The following is a 20,258-nucleotide window of genomic DNA, read 5'->3' as shown; positions in this document are numbered from 1 at the left end:
TTATACCACTCTGCAGGAACTGAGAACTTACAGGTCCCTAGAGATAGCTATGCAAACAGCTACACAAAACCTCTGAAACTTGATGTAGTGCAACCCCTACTTAACAAAGAGTTCAAAAGTCAAGTAATTGGCTGGGAAAATGTCTAAAAAAGGGAAAAATAAGATATAGAAGGTTACTTTCTTGGTGAAAAGGTATTTTCTTCCATCCTTTTGGATGAGGAAGATCAAAGCATGCAACCAGAGGAAGATACCAAGGTCAAGGCTTCTACATTCAAAGCCTTCAAAAAAAATATGAAATGGTCTCAGGCCATGGAAGAGTTCAAAAGGGATTTCTGAAAATCAAGTAAGAAAACCAGAAGAAAAATTGGGAAGAAAACTGAAAGTGATGCAAGAAAATCATGGAAAACAAGTCAATAACTTACAAAAATGCTGAAGAAAATAACACCTTTAAAAATAGACTAACCCAAATGGAAAAATAGGTTCAAAAAGCCAATGAGGAAAATGCCTTAAAAAGTAGAATTGGCCAAACGGAAAAGAAGGTCCAAATGCTCACTGAAGAAAATAGTTCTTTAAAAATTAGAATGAAGCAGATGGAAGGTAATAACTTTATGATAAATCAAGAAATGATAAAACAAAACAAAAAGAATGAAAAAATAGAAGACAATGTGAACTACCTCACTGGAAAAAAAACTGATCTAGAAAACAGATCAAGGAGAGATAATTTCAAAATCATTGGTGTTCCTAAAAACCATGATCAAAAAAGAAGAGCCTAGATCTCATCTTCCAAAAAATTATCAAGTAAAATTGTCCTGAAATTCTAGAACCAGAGGGTAAAATAGAAATGGAAGGTATCCACTGATCACCTCCTGAAAGAGATCCCAAAAAGAAGACTCCTAGGAATATGTAGCCAAATTCCAGAGTTCCCAAGTCAAGGAGAAAATATTACAAGCAGCCAGAAAGAAGCAATTCAAGTATTATGAAAATATAATTAGGATAACACAGGATTTAGTAGCTTTTACACTAAGGGATCAGAGGGCTTGGAATACTATATTGCAGAGGTCAAAAAGAGATAGGATTAAAACCAAGAATAATCACTTACTCATCAAAACTGAGTATAATACTTGAGGGAAAAAATGGAATTTCAATGAAATAGAGGACTTTCAAGCATTCTTGTTGAAAAGACCAGAGCTGAATAGAAAACTGGACTTTCAAATACAAGCATCAAGATAAACATGAAAAGGTAAACAGGAAAGAGAAGCCATACTGAACCTATCAAAGTTGAACTGTTTACATTCCTACATGGAAAGAAATTTGTAATTCATGAAACCTTTTTCTCAGTATTAGGGTAGTTAGAAGAAATATATGTGTGTGTGTGCATGTGCGTGTGTGTGTATATATGTGTGTGTATATATACACATATACATATACACATACACGTGTGTATACATTCATACACATATACATATATACGTGTGTGTATATACACACACACATATATACATACAGAGGGCACAGGGTGAGTTGAATATGAAGGGAGAAAATGTAAAATATAAAATCAACTATTGAGAAGAATATACGGGGAGAGAGAGAAAGGGAGAGGTAAAATGTAGCAGATCATGTCACATAAAAGAGGCAAGAAAGAGTTTTTACAATGCAGGGAAAGTGGGGGAGGTGAAAGAGAATAAGTGAGACTTCATAGGATTTGACTTAAAGGAAAAAATAACACACATTCAACTGGGTATGGAAATCTTCAGGAATGCAGGAGGGAAGGAGATAGGAGATGGAGGATAATAAAGGGCTGGAAGATTGGGGGATGGGGTAATCAGAAGCAAACACTAGTGTGGAGGGACATGTCAAGGGAGGGAATGGAATAAATGGAGGGCAGAACAGGAGAGATGGAAATGTGGTTAGTCTTTCACAAAATGACTGTTATGGAAGTGTTTTGCATGGCTACACATGTAAGACCTTCATCGAATCACTTGTTTTCTCAATGAGGGTGGGTGGAATGGGAGGAAGGGAGAGAATGTGGAACTCAAAGTTTTAAAAATGAATGTTAAAAATGGTTTTTGCAAACAACTGGAAAATAAGATGTACAGGCAATGGGGGTTAGAATTCTGTCTTGCCCTACAAGAAAATAGAGGGGAGGGGATAGTAGAAGGGGGGTGATAGAAGCAAGGATAGATTAGGGGAAGGGCTGGATGGGGTGCATGCTGTCCTGGGGTGAAGGATGGAGAGGCATAGGGAGAAAATTAGGAATTCAAAATCTTGTGGAAGTGAATGTTGTAAACTGAAAATAAATTATATATTAAAAATATTTTGGTTATCTTGAAATGAGTTAACTTATCATGTACTCTTCACTTAAAAAAAAACCCAAAAACTAGTGTATGTCACATTTGCCACCTATTCCTGGCACCATCATTCTTCCAGTCTCTTCAGTTCATGAGAGTATTATCTTCAACACCTCCCTTTCCCTCACCCCACATATCCACTTAGCAGTCAAAATTTGTTTTGACATCACTGGTAACTATCATATCTGACCCCCTCCTCTCCCCACTCCATTCCAACCTTCACACTGGTGCTAAAGTGGTTTCCTTTAAACAATGATCTAGACATCATGAGGGGTAGCTAGGTGGTGCAGTGGATAGAGGTGCAGTGGATAGAGCACCAGTGCAGAAGTCAGGAGGACCTGAGTTCATATATCACCTCAGACATTGACACTCACTAGCTGTGTGACCTTGGGTAAGTCATTTAACCCCAATTACCTCATCCTAGGTAATCTCCAGTCATCCTGATGAATATTTGGCCACTGGATTCAGATGTCTCTGGAGGAGAAATGAGGCTGGTGACCTGCACAGCCCTCCCTCACTCAAAACAAAGTCAAGTACAAGTCATATCATCATTTCTCTGATTGTGTGGTATTCTTTGGCAATGGAGGATGAACCCTCACACAGCCATATCATTCCCCTATTCAGCCAACTCAAGGGGTCCCTGTTGTCTCTGGGATAAAATAGGAACTCCTCTGAAAATCTGGATCCAACTTATCTTTCAGTCACATTATATATTATTCCTATACTTTTATTATTCATTTAAACTGCCTTCTCAAACCAAAGTATTCTCATCTCTGCCTCTGCATTACTATCCTCCATGCCTGGAATGTACCTCCTTCTTCACTTCTGCCTTACAAAATCCCTCAGTCTCTCAAGATACAGCAAATACAGCCGTCCTCTATGTCAAGCAAGCCTTTATTGATCCTGTTAGGGGCAATGCTAGTACTCTCACTCCAAAACTACCTTTTATTTATCTAACAACCTTGTTTGTGCTAACTGGATATATTTATCTGATATACACTTCTGTGTACATGTTGTCTCCTCTGATAGAATGTAAGCTCCAATAGGGACATTTTCAGTATTGTATTTGTATCTTCAGCAATTAGCAGACTGTTTGGTACACAGTGGGCACTTAATGGTTATTTGTTGACTGATAATTTATAAGGCTTCAAAACTATGAGAAAGAAAAAATAAACCCACCATATAGGGGGAAGAAAACTATATGAAGTTGTAACTTCATCCTGTAAGAGTAAAAATGATATAATCTAAAAGTTGTTGAAATATATATTAGTAAATATGCTTTGATGATACATTCCTGTAATTTAGGCTTTAATGAAAACACCATAAATATGAATTATGAACAGTTATGTGATTTAGAGAATTTTATACTGTGAATGTCTGAGTTTTGTTTTGGTTTGGTTTTTTAACTAATAAATAGAAGTGTTTTAACTTTAGAGATTTTTATTTTACTTTCTAATCTTCCTTATAGTATCTTTTTATTTGTAATTATTCCACTGTTAAAGTAAAAAACTGCCATTTAAAAAAGAAATCTTTAAAAAGTTGTACACAACAATCCTTTTTCTCAAGATAATCCTGATAACTTCCACTAAGGTCATACTTCAGCACCTTATTCTCTCATGGAAGGAAGGACTATGTTAACTTATTACAAGGTTTGACAAATTTTATAAAACTGGGAGGCCTTGTCCCTTCTCTCAAATTCCCTATTTCTACCTCTGAAACCACCATCCTCCTAAGAACTCTTGTTCAAAACTTCCAAGTTATCTTTGATTCTCAATTTTCCCTTATACCCCATCCCATTCCCATATCCAATCAATTGACAAATATAATAGATTTTATTTGGGACAGCTAGGTGGTGCCCCAGTGCAGGAGTTCAGGAGGCCCTCAGACATTTGACACTCACTAGCTATGTGACCTTGGGCAAGTCACTTAAGTGCAATTGCCTTATCCTGGGTCATCTTCAGCCATCCTGATGAATATCTGGTCACTGGATTCAGATGACTCTGGAGGAGAAGTGAGGCTGGTGACCTGCACAGCCCTCCCTCACTCAAAACAAAGTCAAGTGCAAGTCATGTCATTATTTCTCTGACACCATGGTCTACTTCAGCAATGAAGAATGAACACACACCTCTCTGAGATTTATTTAGCTAGCTCCAATTCAGACCATCCAGACTATCAATCATATCCCATCCACATGGTGGCCAGTCTGGAAACCTTCCACCCACCTTCCATCTCTTACTGTTTCCATAATCAAAACATCCTTGGTGTTTCTGGAAAGGGTGTACCAATCAGTGACTCTTTGCCTTCAACCACAATACCTATGACTTCCCAAACAAACATCTTTCCATGATCCCTAATATGTTGTCTTCCCCATTTTAGAATGAAAGTTCTTTGAAGGAAGGTCTGTCTCATTTTTACATTTGTATCCTCAATACTAAGTACATTACTTGGCATACAAGAAGTAATTAATAAATCCTTTTCCTCGACATCTTTCACATCTATCCTCCCCTCTCTAGTTACACTGACAATCAGGTTTATTTTTACCACCTGGACTGTTAGATGTGCCTCTTAATTGGTCTTTTGAATACTAAGCCATCAACTCTCCAATCCATCCCTGTCAAATCCACAAGTTTCTGATCCACAAGTGTAATAATTGTCATTCTCCTAAAAACTCCTTGGGATTGCCTTCAGCATAAAATAAAAGCATCTCAGTTTGACTCTGAAGGGACTTCACAACCTACCTCCAACCCATCTTTGCAGCCTTAATGCCTTGAGTCCTTTTCATGCACTCAACATTCTAGTCCAAATGAATTGCTAGCTAGTCCTCAATTATGCCTTGAACTCTCCTGCCTTCTTGATTTACACCATCTCTCATACCCACAATCCACCATCTCTGCCTCTAGGGCCATTTCTCCAATTGGGCAGCACTCCTCAGAACCTCCAGAAATGGAAGATGCCCATTTCTTCATTTCCCATCAGGATGCACTCTCCTTTGGACTTCTCCATCATGCTCCCATGTCAGGTACCTTTTCCCCCTGATTGTCATTCCATTAGAATATAGGTCTCTTGAGAGAAGGGGCTATCTTTCTTTTTTGCCTATATTTGTATTCCCAGCACTCAGCACAGTGCATGGCATATCTAAATACTTAAATGCTTGCTGCCTGGATGACAAATTTCTGCTTCCTGAAATCTTTTAGTCCTTCATTGTCTAGCTCGGGTGCTACTTCTCCGGTACAGTCTTCCTCTCAGTTAAAATGAGATCTCTCCCATTTCCAAATTTCCCCAAGCCTTTTATCAAGTTTGTTTTTTCACCCTCATCATACTCTACCAAGCAACATAATTATTTGTCAAAGTGCCTTAACTCCCTTATAAGATTCAGGCTTCTTGAGGGAAACAACCATGTCATTTTTCATCTCCACATTCCTAGCACTTACCACAGTCTCTTATGAAGTATTAGTCATTTAGTAATTTTGTGTATGTGTGTGTATGTAACTGAATACAAACATGGCTACTGTTCACGTATATTTCATCTAAACATCAGAAGTATATTTGGAGAAGCTTGCCACCAGAAGGTTCGACATCAGATGATATACTGTTTTGACCTCAACAACTCAGAAAGACTATTTACTAGAATGTAGTGAAGTGGTGATCTGTGAAGGTGGAAGAAGGACCCATATCCATGCACATTATCTGTGCACCCTTCCAGCCATCTTACACCTACTCACCTCCATGCATTTCTGTGATCCATTGTTATTGATCTCCATGCTCTTCCTCTCAAAAGAAACTCTATCCACCAAATTCACGCATTTTCACTAGCTAGCCCCTATGCCTGGAATTCTCTCCCTTCTCATATTCATTTCCTGGCTTTCCTCAAGTCCAGATAAAATCTCATCTTTTACAAAAATCCTTCCCAATTCCTCTAAAAGCTAGTGGCTTCCTTCTAATATCTTATATATAAATATATGATAGATAAAATATTGGGGGAGTGTATGTGTGAGTGTGTGAGAGATATACTTGCACAGTTATCTGACTGTTCCCCACATTACACTATAAGTTCATTGAAGCAAGTTCTGTCTTTTGTGTTTATTTGTATCTCCAGCATTAATTAAGCATGGTATTCAGTATCGGTAAATGTTCATTGACTGTCTCACAAATCCTTAAGGTATGTAAATAATCATGACCAAGAACGGAAAAAAAGTAAGTTAATAGAAGTTTTTGAGATGGAAAACTAAAAACATAATGACAGATATCAGAATTTTAAATAAATAGCCAACTGATTGTGACTCGGGGTATTAGAATAGGCGGTCCTTTCACTGTAATTTTCATAATTCTTTTTTTCATTTTGAGGCAGGAAAAAAATAAATTAGCAGATAATTTCTGATTTGGGATTAAGGCAGAAAAAAAACAATTTAGCAGATAACTTAGCAAGATAATGAAGGGTTAGCAGCATACCAAGAACATTTTTTTTTGTCCAGACCTATGATTTCATCAACATGGACCCTCTTTCCATTGATATAAATCAGCAACTCCTCTGTAACTGATAATCTTAGAGAGTTGCTTAAGTCCTGGAGAGATGAAATAATTTTCACATGGTCAAAAAGGCAGCATATGCCAAAGGGAAGGCTTGAACCTAGGTCCTGGGTCAGCCCTTTATCCCATATGTTGTGCCACCACTCACTATGGCTCCCACAGATACCAGCATTTATGCCTTTGTCCAAAAGAATAAATTAAAAAATCAACAAATATTTATTAAGTACCTATTTACCAGTTACTGTGTTAGACTCTGGGATAAAAACACAATGAATGAAACAATCATGATTTCCAAGGTCCTTAATCAACATAAAGAAAATCAATACAAATAGATATAAAGTAATTAAATATAGAGTGTTTCAGAGGGAAGACTCTAGGAGCTGAATGGATAGTTCAAGAAAATCTTTGAAGGTGGTACTCAGTTTGCATCGGGAAGGAATAGAGGGATCCTATGAGGTGGAAATGAGGAGGAAGTACATTTCACGCATGATAGATAACCAATGGAAAGATGAAGATGATATACTGTTTTGACCTCAACATGTAAAAAACAGAGAAAAAGCCTAGTTTTGATGGATTGCGGGGTATGAGGGAGGGGGGAGGAATATTGAATAAAGGCAGAAAGAGAAGTTGGAAAATATTTTAAAAGTTAATTAGAGATACTTATATTTTATCCTAGAGACAATCGGGAGTTGACTGAAAAGGGAATGATATCTCCTTGGTGTAGCACTGACTGAAGTGATGAGGGACTTAAGGGGGTGATTCAATTAGGAAGTTGTTTCAGTAATCCAGGAAAGAAGCCATGTGGGCCTGAACTTTGGTAGTACTTTCATGATTAAGAAGCAACTGAATGGGAGATTGCTATGGAGATAGAAATAGCAAGATTTGTCGAATGACTGCTTATGTCAAGTGGGCAAGCATGAGAAAATTACTGTTATGCTAGTATTTTTTTCAATTTAATTTATTTTAGTTTTAACTTAATAAATAAAACAAGCATTTTGATAACACAGAAGAATAGATAAAAACAAGATTGCACATGAAACTACAAACCTATTATGTACAACTTGCTATGCCTCTTAAATATAATAAAGTTATCAAGTAACTTCCTTTGCCCCTTTTCCTCCCTCCCTCTGCTCTAGAAATGCCTAAGACATAAATGTATATTAGATATATAAAATCATTTTATTCATACATCTATTTATCAGTTCTTCCTCTAGATGCAGATAGTGTCTTTCTTCATACATCCTTTGTAGTTAATTTGGGTATTTATCATAGTCAAAATGACTAAGTCACTCAAAGTTGTTCTTAAAACCATTTTTTTCCATATACAATATTCTCCTGGTTCTGCTCACTTCCTCCTTCATTATTTCTTGCAAGTCTATTCATGTTTTTCTAAAAATATTGAGCTCATCATTTCTTTAGTAATTATTCCATAATAATCATATACCACAACTTGTTTAGCCACTCCCAGTTAATGGGCATTATGGCAATTTTCAGTTCTTTGATACTGCTCTAAACATTTTAGAACATATAGTTTCTTTTCCATTTTCCCTAATCATCTTGGGAAACATACCTAGTGGTGGTATTGCTGTATCAAAGGATACAGACAGTTTAATAATCATTTAGGCATAATTGCAGATTTTTCTCCAAAATGGCTGGAACAGTTCACAGTTCCACCAACTTAACTAATGCTCCCTATTTTTCCACAGTATCTATTTCAAATCTGGAAGCCGGAAAGAATAGTGGTATCTTCAACAGAAATGGTAAAGTCAGGAAGAAGGAAGGGCTTGAGGGGCAAGAAAATGATTTTAATCTGGATATGTTTAATTTGAGATGTCTTCAGGGCACCCATTTTAAAATTCCAATAGGCAATTGACGATGCAGGACTTAAACCCATGGGAGAGAATGGAATACTTTCTATAGATCTACTAGTCATCTGTAGATGTTTTCAAGTTATATACCTTTTATTCAAGTCAGAAGAAAAAAAAAACTCTAAGAAAACCATAGCTTCCTACTTCTTATCTTTTATGTGTGCTTTATTATTATTTTTTAAATTTAAGGTGTTTGCTCCAACCAAAAAAGTATTCTTTCAAATTTCTGGACATCTATTCCTATTTCTTTTAACAACAACTGTATTTAATTGGCAAACGATTATGTTCCAAAAGGGTGTTGTTAATGCAATGTGTTTTCCAGTCAAAACAACCAGATAATTGGTTATTGAGTTTCAGGCCAATCCATAAATATTTGATAGTTAGCCCAAAATGTAGTTTAAAAAAGTCACAATAGCAAAAAAAATACTGCAATATTAGCAAAGAAACTGCGCAGAAAACAATAAAATCAAATAATGCAGTGTAATTCAACAAATGTGTCCAGAGGACGCTGACGTGCTAGGCAAGTAGAATAAGAAATAGCTGTTTATCTCAAATGCTTATACTTGAAGGAAAATAGTTTTAATTAAAAGGTAAGCCAGTAGATGAAAATTTCTGTGCATATTTTGAAGAAGACTTACGGGATTTAGAGGCTGATAACATTATTTCCTTTAGGAAAACTTCTTGAAAAATGTGGTGATGAAAAAAAAAATATAGTGATGGTGGTAGTATGCTATCTATTATTTCTGTATAGTTCCCCTCACTTGTTTTTTTGGTCCCTTCTATAAGTGTATATCCTTAAAAAAAGCTGCTGGAGGCTTAGAGAGGGATACATTGGGAAATGTAGGTGATATAAAACAAAATACATCAACAAATATGTATTAGCAAAGAAGAAAAAAGTCTTGTATGCTAAGCCACCCTAAAGTTTTGGAGAGAGAAAACAGGAAAAGGTTTGGCAGTAATCCTTGTTAACAACATCTTAGGAATCATTACTTATACTTTTGACCATGCCTACGGCAGAGGTTATAGGATACAGACATAAATACTAGCCTTATAGGGAAGAGGCTCTATGCCTTCCCCACAGAATTTTCTTTAGTATTTTATTTGGCCAGGATTATCATGGATTTGGCTGAAAGGGACCTCAGAGGTTAACAAATTCAACTTCTTTATTACACAAATAAGGAAACTAAAGCATGAGAAGATTTAAAAACTTGCCCAATTGTCACCCAAGTAGTAACCACAGCCTTTGAACCCAAGTTCTCTGACCTGAGGCCTCTGTTCTTCCAGCTGTACCACATTTTAAATTAGAGCCTATCCTGATAGAGAAGATTCTTAGTTATAGAATTATTCAATTAATCAATCAAGAGACATTTATTAAGTCCCTACTATGTACAAGGCACTGTGCTAAGTGCTGGAATTTTTCACAAGTCAAAGTAGAACTTTTGATTCCTTATGTATCCTCTCTACAAGTATGCTCAAGCCTTTACCTTGGATGAGGTTTCTTCACCATTTGATACTCCTGACCAGCACTTCTTTCTAGGTACTATCTTATCTTGATTTTTTTGTGATATTGCTATCTCCTGGTTTACAGATGGAGAAAGTGAGGCTGAGAGAAAAAGTGACCTGCCCAGGGTCACACAGCTGGTATCTGAAATAGGCTCCAAAATCCAGGTCTACCTTTCTCCAAGTCTAGTACTGTCTCCACTACGTCAGAATAAACCTGTAGTGCACATATAGTCTTTGTCCAGCAAAATGAGATATGGAAAGCAGTACATATACCACTCTTTGTCATGCTAATTATTTTCAGTTTTATATATATATATTATATATGTATAATACCATATATAATATATATAATTATTTTCAGTTATATGTTGAGAAATTTAACATTGATGCATTCCTTTATCTTTGCATATAAAAGTGTTTTTAGGGGTGTTGGGTTTTTTTTTTGGAGTCAGAGTTTATTTATGTGGGTTGGTCTTTTAAAATATTTCATGAATGCATGCTGACACTGAAGAACAGTACTTGAGATATGGAAATGACCATAAAGGACAATTAGTTCAATCTGTACCTTTACAACATAAATAAACAAGCAGTCATTTACTTAAAGACCTCCAATGAACAATGGCCCCCTGTTTTTCCTAGGCATTCCAATACTTTTGGATAGTCTGAATTACAAGGAATCATCGGGTCTTAATTTGCTTGTATGCAAATTTCTACCAGTTCTACTGCATCAAAGTAAGTCTGATCCCTCAAAAAGCTGAAGACTAAAGCTCTAGTCCCAACGTCCAAGAAGTTTTCTTCTTCAGGATAAATATTACTGGTTACTTCAACTAACCTTCATAAGACATTATCAAGGCTCTTCTAAAATTCTGGCCTTGTGCCTCTGGATAGTCTGCAATTTATCAAAATCCTTCCTATTGAATAGTTAATTATTATTCTGTGCGTGATTCTGCTTTATACCTAAAAGCATTTGAGGTCATTTTCCAATTTAAATTTTACAAGAGATGCGCTGGACTCTAGTCCAGTTAGCAAAAATCCACCCCTGCATCTAACTATTGCCTTTCTTTTTCTTTCAATTGTTGATGATCTTTTGAGAGTCATCCATAACAAATACACTGGTATTTATTCTCTACGACCAAAACGTTTTTCAATTACAGCTTGGCCTAATGCACAAAATTTGCCCAGTGACTCATGCAGGGAAAGCCATTTGGAAATATAGACTACAGATCACGAGTAGTCAACTACACCTCTGGGATCAAATTTTCTCAGCCTTCCAGAAAGTCACTTGTAAAATGATGGTGATGATAATGATGATACTAATGCTAGTTAATATTTACATTGTGCTCTTTAAAATTCAAATTGCTTTCACATACATTATTTCATTTAATCCTCACAACTCCATTAATTGACACAAATCAGTGTATTTTTCCCACTCTGCCGTTATGAAAACTGAAGTTGAGAAATTAAATAAACTGTTCAAGATTAAGGACAAAGATAAGACCAGATAGTTGAGTCTTTTCAGTACTTGTCTAATATTCTTTCCCCTTAAGTTTAATTTTTTTTTTTGTTGAGGAGAGAAGGAAGATTGGCACAAGAAATGTGGAATAAGAGAACAACAGATTAGATAACAGATAAAGAGCTTTATTGTAGAAAGTCAGAATTTATCCAAGGCCCACCACATCTTTTTAAAAAAGGAAGTCATCATCTTTTGGTCAACTATGTGATAAATTGATCTTTTGTGAAATATTGCTCTAAAAGTCTACCTCTTGCCTTCATAATGCCCACATTGAGAGTATCTTCAATGTATATTTGGATTATTCTCAGAAAACAATGGATACAGATGGGAAGGAAGGCATACGTGATGGAAGTTTTGATCTGATACATTTCTTGAGAAGTCTTAGAAGAATGACCCCAATTTATCTATTCTTGTGATAAAACAATGTTAAAATGGGGCTACTGCTATGCTTTATCTGGAACCCTGTTCAAAAAGAGAAGTGTCCTTCAGTATCCACAACTGTAAAACAGATGCATAAAAAAACCAGAAGGAAACTAAAGATGGATTGAATCAGCACAGCTGCACTTTGGTAGGCTTTCCCAGACAAAAAACTGTTTTTTCTACTATCCTTGGCTCTCTGACACAAAGATTCTAGACTCTCCCTCTACTAATTCAGGAAGGCTTCTCACTTTAACACGAGTGCAGTCTGCCATGGTTTGAATTAGTTCTGTAGCACAGTATCCACGGAACATAGCTGAGCACCTCAAGAGAAAGCAGCCTTTTACGGACGAAAACTCTGGACCTTGGAAAGGCAGAAGAATGAGGTCTGTGGCTTCTAGTCTTCCAAAGCTTTCTGAAAAGACCCATCTGAGGTCATTTGTCAGAGAGATCATTTGCAGAGAAACTTACTGGCATCAGCTATTCTCTCAGATTCAACTTCGGGTAGAGAAAGAGAAGATATGTTTTACTTTCTTTTTAATTTTGCTTTCTCTGTCTCCCCCTCTCTCGGCCTCTGTACCTCATCCCTATAATTAATCTGCCACAGGTCTGTAACTAACAACTGTAGCTATGACTCTGTAAAGCACTACGCCCTTCTTCACGTCTTTCATGACCCAACTGAATCAATAAGAGGGCACTGCTCCCTGGCCCATGATTCTGATTTCAGACAACTTCTTGGTCAAAATTATTCTATTCAGCCTTATAGCTTAAACATGTAGGAACATAACAGGAAAGAGAAAAGGAATATATTTTGCAGTGTTGACAGGGTTCGTTAGTATCCGCTAAGTCTTTATAAGAGAAATCCCTAATTGTGCTGCCTAATGGTTAGAATGGAGGATCCAGAGTGAGGTTAGAAGGCATGTGACTAAAAGTCACTAGGGAAAGGAAAGGAGCAAACTGGCCCCTATAATTCTCTGGCCAGTTGGCATCATACAAAGCTTTGGAGGACTTGAAACTTGAACATGGAAACTACAGCCTCAGGGTGATGCCAAGGCACAGCTGCTACCAATGCAGACTGGTAAGAATGAATTGGTGGACAGAATGTTGGAAAATAGGGGCTTATAAGAATCTAGTGAACTTGAAAATTTAACAGAGCAAAATATCTCCTTCTTATATATTCCAGTATACACAAACCTTAACTTCATCAATTAGGCTTCTCTTCATTTGTCATGAATATCTCTTCTCTAGATTTTACCTACAGTGCTAGAGTAATAATACAAATAATAAATATACATTTATGTATATATGCATGCCTGTATATATGTGTGTGTATATATATATGTGTGTGTGTGTGTGTGCATGCATGTGTGTGTATGTATACAAATACACACATCACCAAGCTTATGGCAGATCATATTTTCTCTCCTTGCAAGTACAAAAGAAATGAGATGTGTCTTCCTAAAAATGTTAGATGTTAAATATAACTTTTTTCATGAAAAGCATACTTTGTCAATACTGACCAATTTCTACACTTTTTAAAATGTACAGAAGAAAATTCCAAAATGCATTTATTTTCTTCCAGACTTATCTGCACTGCACTGGATAAAAATTTTTAGGCTTAGATAAATATGTGAAAATGTTTAAGATTTCTAGGTTTTGTAAATTACATATACATGTATACATTCAAGAATTGTGCCTGACAGAATAATGACTGAATGAGTTTTATTTCACTACCGGTGCGGAAAGAACACTGAATTTGGAGTTAGAATGGATTCAAATCCTAGATCTGCCACTTATTATCTGTGTAACTTTAAACGAGTCATTCTGACCCCTCTGAGGCTCAGTTTTTCATCTGTAAGGTGAGAGGGTTAAACTAAAGGATCTCTAAGGCTTCTTCTGGGCAGCTAGGTGGTGAAGTGGATAGAGTACAGGACTGGAGTTAGGAAGACCTGAGTTCAACTGTGACCTCAGACACTTACTAGCTGTGTGATCTTGCATAAATCACTTAACCCTGCTGCCTCAGTCTTCTCATCTGTAAAATGAGCTGGAGAAGAAAATGGCAAACCACTCTAGTATCTTTGCCAATAAAACCTCAAACGGGGTCATGAAGAATCAGACATGAATGAAACAACTGAACAATCACAACAACAGAAAAGCTTGCTTCAAATTCAAATCTATTGTTCTCATCTTCTAGACTGCCCTCCCTCACTCAAAACCAAGTCAAGTGCAAGTCAGGTCATCATTTCTCTGATAGCATGGTCTTCTTTGGCAACTAAGGATGAACATGACAAAAACAAAGGCTATAGGTAGGTGGTACAACTCCAAATACCTACCAGCTTAGAGTGATAGAATGGCTTAGCGTTTCAAGATATTACCTCAAGGCAACTGTGTGCTAAACCACAAAACCCAAAGCTTGCCTATGAGTGTGTGTGGGTATGTCTGTATGTCTATCTTTACAGATGCGCTCAGTGGCACAATGGATGAGCACAAGATCTGGAGTCAGGAAGACCTGAATTCAAACCCAGCCTCAGATATTTACTAGCTATATGATCCTGAGCAAGTCACTTAGCCTTATAAAAGAGGGATAATAGCACCTACCTACCTGGTGTTGTGAGAATCAAATAATATCATATTTGTAAAGCATTTAGCACTGTACCTGGCATATAGCAGATGCTATGAAATCTTACTCTCTTCCCCTTGAGATAGGGATAAAGATAGAAATCTCATTTTACTTACAGAGAGCAAGCAGTCAAGAGCTGGCATGGTAGAGAGGCAAGAAGCCAACTTTAGATGGGCAGAGCATGGGAAGGAAAAAGTAAGATAACCACATTATTCTACTTGGACCAAGAAGCACTCTTGGCAAGGAGGGAGGAGTGTCCCAGTATGTGCAGATAGCATTCGTGAAGAGCGTGGGAGTGAGGACTAACTTCCTGAAATGCTCTCCACACCCAGAAGGCACAAAGAAGGTCAATTGTGCAAAGGCCAAGAGCCAAAAAAAGTAGCAAAACAAATGCCTTGGATTGTCTAAAACCCTGCTGACTACTCATTCCAATTTATGCATTACAATGCTAGTTTTGCCTCATTTCTTCAGATATTGGCCTGCCTTTTATCGAAAGGCAACAAGGCAAATTCAAATCAATTTCCTCCAAAATTATATAAAAAGTTTCCAAGATTCTACTGGTATAGATTAATCTGCTACAAACAAAAGCAAAATGCTGATAATGAATGACAGCAATCCACTCTCCTGTAGCATTTAATAAGAAGGTGGTACTTATTTCATGATTAGAGTTGTTAAATATAAATTTGGTAGAAAACATAAATATCTTTAAAAATATTTTGACACCTGTGAACCAGATCACCCTTAGCCCACTAGGCTAGGTGTAGCCCACTAGGTGTAGAAGATTCAGCAGTGCTCCAGAAATTATACTGTAAATGCACTGAATTATTAAAAGAATAAAATTATATGGTTTTCCCCTTTCCTCTCTACTCCAAAATCACAGACCTTTGAGGAAATTAAGGTAAAGTTGCCATGAAGATGTATGTGCTTTCTCTCCAGCACTGTGTGTATTAAACTGAATAACTTCTAGAACATATTCTCCTAGTGATAGAGTAGGCAATTCAATTCAAAAAGCATTGATTAAAATTTTTTATTATATACAAAGATTTGGGAATACAAACACAGAAATATAAAACAAAGTTATTTCTTTTGAGAAGAGGGCAAACAAACAAAAAAGCTTCATGAGATGAGTTCTGAAGTGAGATGGGGATCCCATCAGATGCTGAAGTAAAGAGGGAGAGAACCCCAGACATGATTGACACCTATGTGCTCAATTTGATGGACATCAGAAAATAAGCATTTTATACCCCATTAATTGGTTAAAAGTTTTATTTAATTTTAAAAATATCCTTTTTTTTTTTTGCTTTATTTTCTTTTGCTGTCTAAACAAAAGGTTGTTTCATAGCACCTAAAGGAAAGTCATTGAAGCTTATTGGTATATTTCAAAATACCTTTTAGTAAATAACAGAGAGAGAATGAGAGCGAGAGAGCGCTGGATGGAGCAGTGGATAGTGCCAGGCCTGAAATCGGTAAGATTCATCTTCCTGCCTTCTCAGACACTAAACAGCTGTATGACTCTGGACAAGTCACTTAACCCTGTTTGCCTCAGTTTTCTCATCTCTAAAACAAGCTGCAGAAGGAAATGGGAAACTACTCCTCTATATTTGCCAAAAAAAACCCAAATAGGGTAATGAAGAGTCAGAAACAACTGAAATGACCAAACAACAAAAACATACTAAGAAGCATCTTGTAACATATCAATATGATGTGAGACTCTATACATACATACATATATATACATATATGTGTGTGTATATATATATATATATATATATATATATATATATATATATATATATATATATATATATATGGAAAGAGAGAGAGTCACATTCCCAACAAGATTTGTTTTGATAACACTAAAAAAAATTCATGAATTGCAGCTCAGTAATAGGAATGGGATTGACCCTGCTTGTATTTAAAACTTAAGAAATAACAGATCACCTTCGAAACCTGGCCTACTGAAGATGATAGCACTGAATGCTTTATCTAAAAATGAAAGGAAAAATTTATGAAGGCAAAAAAAAATATCTTGTTTACAGACATGAACCAACATATTATTACATGGTTCTTTGAAGCAGACACAACAGATGAAAAAAAAATACCTTAGCCATCTCTGGGCAGAGGGTGGGAGGGAAGAAAAAGGAAAGAGATTAACATGAAAAGTTTATTATATATTTTAAAAGAATATCAAATTGTACATAATAGATTTGTAGCTTCATGTGCAATCATGTTTTAAAATTATAATATGGAAATGATTGTTTTATTCTATAAGTTAAAAATAAGTAAAAGAAAGAAATACTTTAATGAAGTGTATTGATTCATGGTCTCCTAATTAGTCACCCTCTCCTCAAAAATGACCTCCCCTTATATTCTCTGACTCTGTTGAACCTTCCCAGTCACCACGGCTGGAAAGTTCTGAGTCTCTTTCTCCTCTCTTTTAACCACTCCATCCAAGTAGTTGCCAAGTCCCGATAATTCTGCCTCCACAATATCCCTGCTCCCACTTTCCTACTTTCACTTAATCAACTATTCTAATTCAAGTTATCACTTCTCACCTGAACTATTTTAATAACCTGATATAGTAATTAGTCTTCTCCCTCAAGTTTCTCCCCTCTTCAATTCCTACTGCAGACTGCTGCTGTCAGCTTCTTAATAAACTGTTTTAATTGCGTCATTCCCTTGCTCAAAAACTGTCTGTAATTTGCCTACAGAATATACTAATAAAAAAGGACCTTATCATTGATTTAAGATGCTCCAAAATCTAGCCTCAAACTGTGAGCCTTATTTCACATGATTCTCCTTCATTTATTCTCCATTCTAATCAAAATGGACTATTCACCCTCTCCCATAATAATATAAATCTTTCCTTTTCATTCACATTAAAATAGTCATCCTTTATTTCTTCAGAATTCCAATTCCTGTGTCTTCTGATGTACTGACCCTGGAATGATGAATTCTATCATTTTTAACATGACTTAACAATCAAATTAATAATCTAAGTTGGCCTGTTGTTTGAACATGCTGATTGGTCAGTTCAATCACAGTAACCAATCTGGTTGTCACATTTTAAACATTCTTTTCAGGGTAAAAAAAAATTGATTTGGAACATCTGCAGAAGAAAGGAGATTCAATTCAATTCAGCAATTATTAATTACTTTCTAGATGCAAAACTCTAGCTAGAAAAGAGCTTGCATTTTTCTTGAAGGGGCATACCATTTATACAAATAGATATGTAACTGGGGGAAGAAAAGGAAGGATTGAGAAAGGACTAACGTAGAAAGCTGTGCCTAAATTGTGCTTTGAAGTAATCTAGAGATTCTACTAGGCAAAGGTGAAGAGAGAGTGTTTTCCAGTTATGGGGAAATCACTTTTGTAGGAGTGTTGTCCATGTGGGACACCTAGAGGGCTGGTTTAATTGGAATGAATGTTGCAGGAAGGAAGGAAACAAAATGAAGTAAGATTAAAGAGATAAGTGAAGTTATGATCCTATAACAACCTAGGTCAATACCTTGTAGCAGCTTTTCTCAAAGAAAAAAATGTCATTACAACAATATTAGGATTGATTCCAAATGCATTAAAACATAATTTGCTCTAGAGTTGATATGAGGTATTGTGAGATTTTATTTATGGCAAATAGAATACCGTAACCTACAACTTTTAATCTTTGATTATTTCACTTAGAACTAATGTAACCTGGGAGAAGTGGCTTAAATCCAAGGTGGACTATTTACTACTTCTATAATCTTGCGCAGGTCTCAGTTTCCTCAACTAATGAGAGAAGTTGGACTAGATGCCCCCTAAGTTCTTTCCAACCCATTTTGGTTAAAATAGCTTTTCACAGATGATCTTCATCTCTATTATTTTTAATAACCCCCATGGGTTAGTTAGAGCAGAGGTAGAACACAGAAGCTAACAGCTATTCTTCCAGTTAACCACTAGAATAGACTAAACGTGGCTGCTTAGATAAATGTCCAGTGGGCATTTGGTAGAGTCGGACTAAAGGAAAAATAATTGAGTTCTAGTTCATTTACTGTCCTGAATACATTGTTAGCACCCAACCAATAATGAAAAGTCAGAGTAGAAAATTTCACCATTCTGAGAAAATGAGATGGATGAAGTACTGATTCCAAAGTTCTTGTGTGTAGATAAGTTGCTCTACATTTTTGGGTCATTGCATAGCCTCTAAAATTGTTGGCATTAACTCTGTCAATCAATATTTCTCAAGCAGAAGTGACTATAAAATCATTTTCTGGCTAAAGGTTGATTACAGAGGCATGGTAAGCTCAGAGTTCTCACAAGTCTCTATTATTTACTGAAAGAGAAAGCAAATAAGGAGAACTAACAGAGAAGGATTAAGATGCAGGGAGAAGGGAAGAAAAAACATAAAAGGGAGAGAAAGAAAAAAAAAGCAATCCTAGATAAAAAAAATAGAATGAATTCAAAGAAAATCAGCAAATATCTAACAGGAAAAGATTAAGACCAAGGAGATTAAAAAAGAATAAAAAGAAGGCCAAGAAGAAAAAGATGGCTTAATGAATGAGACCTTAATTCTGGAAACAACAAAAAACATGTCAGAAGAATATTAAATACCCAGTATAAGATCAGATAGGAAAAGAAGCACTGGAAGAAAAATAAAGCTCAGGAGATAAAGAATAAGAAAATACAAGTGATAAGGAAGGGAACTTGAAATATATTTTTAAAAATAATTTTAGGCTTGTTTAAAAGAATTTATTTTTGAAAAATAAAACACTGTAAAAGAGAAAAACATAAATATACACACGTGACTATCATGAATCCTTTCTTCAAGAAAAAGGCCAGGAATGTAAAAACTATGTCAAATACAGCAGTTCTGGGACACTCCATTAGATTCTTCAATGCTTGGTTCCACTGCTAGGTCTATTAAGATTAAATTTAATGAGTTTAAATGTAAAGTCTTATTGCTGGTGCTTAGCTGTGTCTGACTCTTCATGACCCCTTCTAGGATTTTCTTAGCAAAGATACTGCAGTGGTTTGCCATTTCCTTCTCCAGTGGATGAAAGTAAACAGAGGCTAAGTGACTTGCCCAGGGTCACGTATTTAGTACATATCTGAGGCTTAATTTAAACAGGTCTTCCTGACTCCTGGCCCAGCTCTCTCTATCCAGAGTCACCTAGCTGTTCCCATAAATGGGTTCAAAAAAACCAACTTTACAAATTGAGGGAAGCTTGGTTAAAAAAATTAGTTCATCTAAAGATCTGGCATAGTACATATTAAAAGTATGATAGGACAGTCAAGAAAGCTTGTGTAATTGTAGGCTACATGAAGAGAGTTAGAAGAAGGTAATATTTCTTCATATACTACTCTGATTAGACCATATCTAGAACTCTCTGTTCAGTTCTATCTACCACATTTTAGAAAGGAAAATTTTATAATAGAATGACCTATATAAGGTTATGTGTGTGTGTATCTCTGTGTGTGTTTAC

General features: G+C 36.1%; 1 protein-coding gene and 1 long non-coding RNA gene across 12 annotated transcripts in view; one reads left to right on the top strand and one right to left on the bottom strand.

Moving 5' to 3' along the window:
• The window catches only part of PLCB4 (phospholipase C beta 4), a 482,923-nt gene that overhangs the window by 344,262 nt on the left and 118,403 nt on the right, over positions 1-20,258 (bottom strand). The window lies entirely within an intron of this gene.
• LOC140520493 (uncharacterized) overlaps positions 12,420-20,258 on the top strand; it is a 15,651-nt gene continuing 7,812 nt past the window's right edge. Inside the window, exon 1 of the long non-coding RNA XR_011972527.1 lies at positions 12,420-12,562. This is a non-coding gene — a long non-coding RNA (uncharacterized lncRNA). The remainder of the gene's footprint in view (positions 12,563-20,258) is intronic.

This window comes from Notamacropus eugenii, chromosome 1 (assembly GCF_028372415.1).
Source record: "Notamacropus eugenii isolate mMacEug1 chromosome 1, mMacEug1.pri_v2, whole genome shotgun sequence".
Taxonomy (NCBI): domain Eukaryota; kingdom Metazoa; phylum Chordata; class Mammalia; order Diprotodontia; family Macropodidae; genus Notamacropus; species Notamacropus eugenii.
Note: the sequence above shows the minus strand (reverse complement) of the source record. Positions and strands in the feature narration are given on the sequence as shown.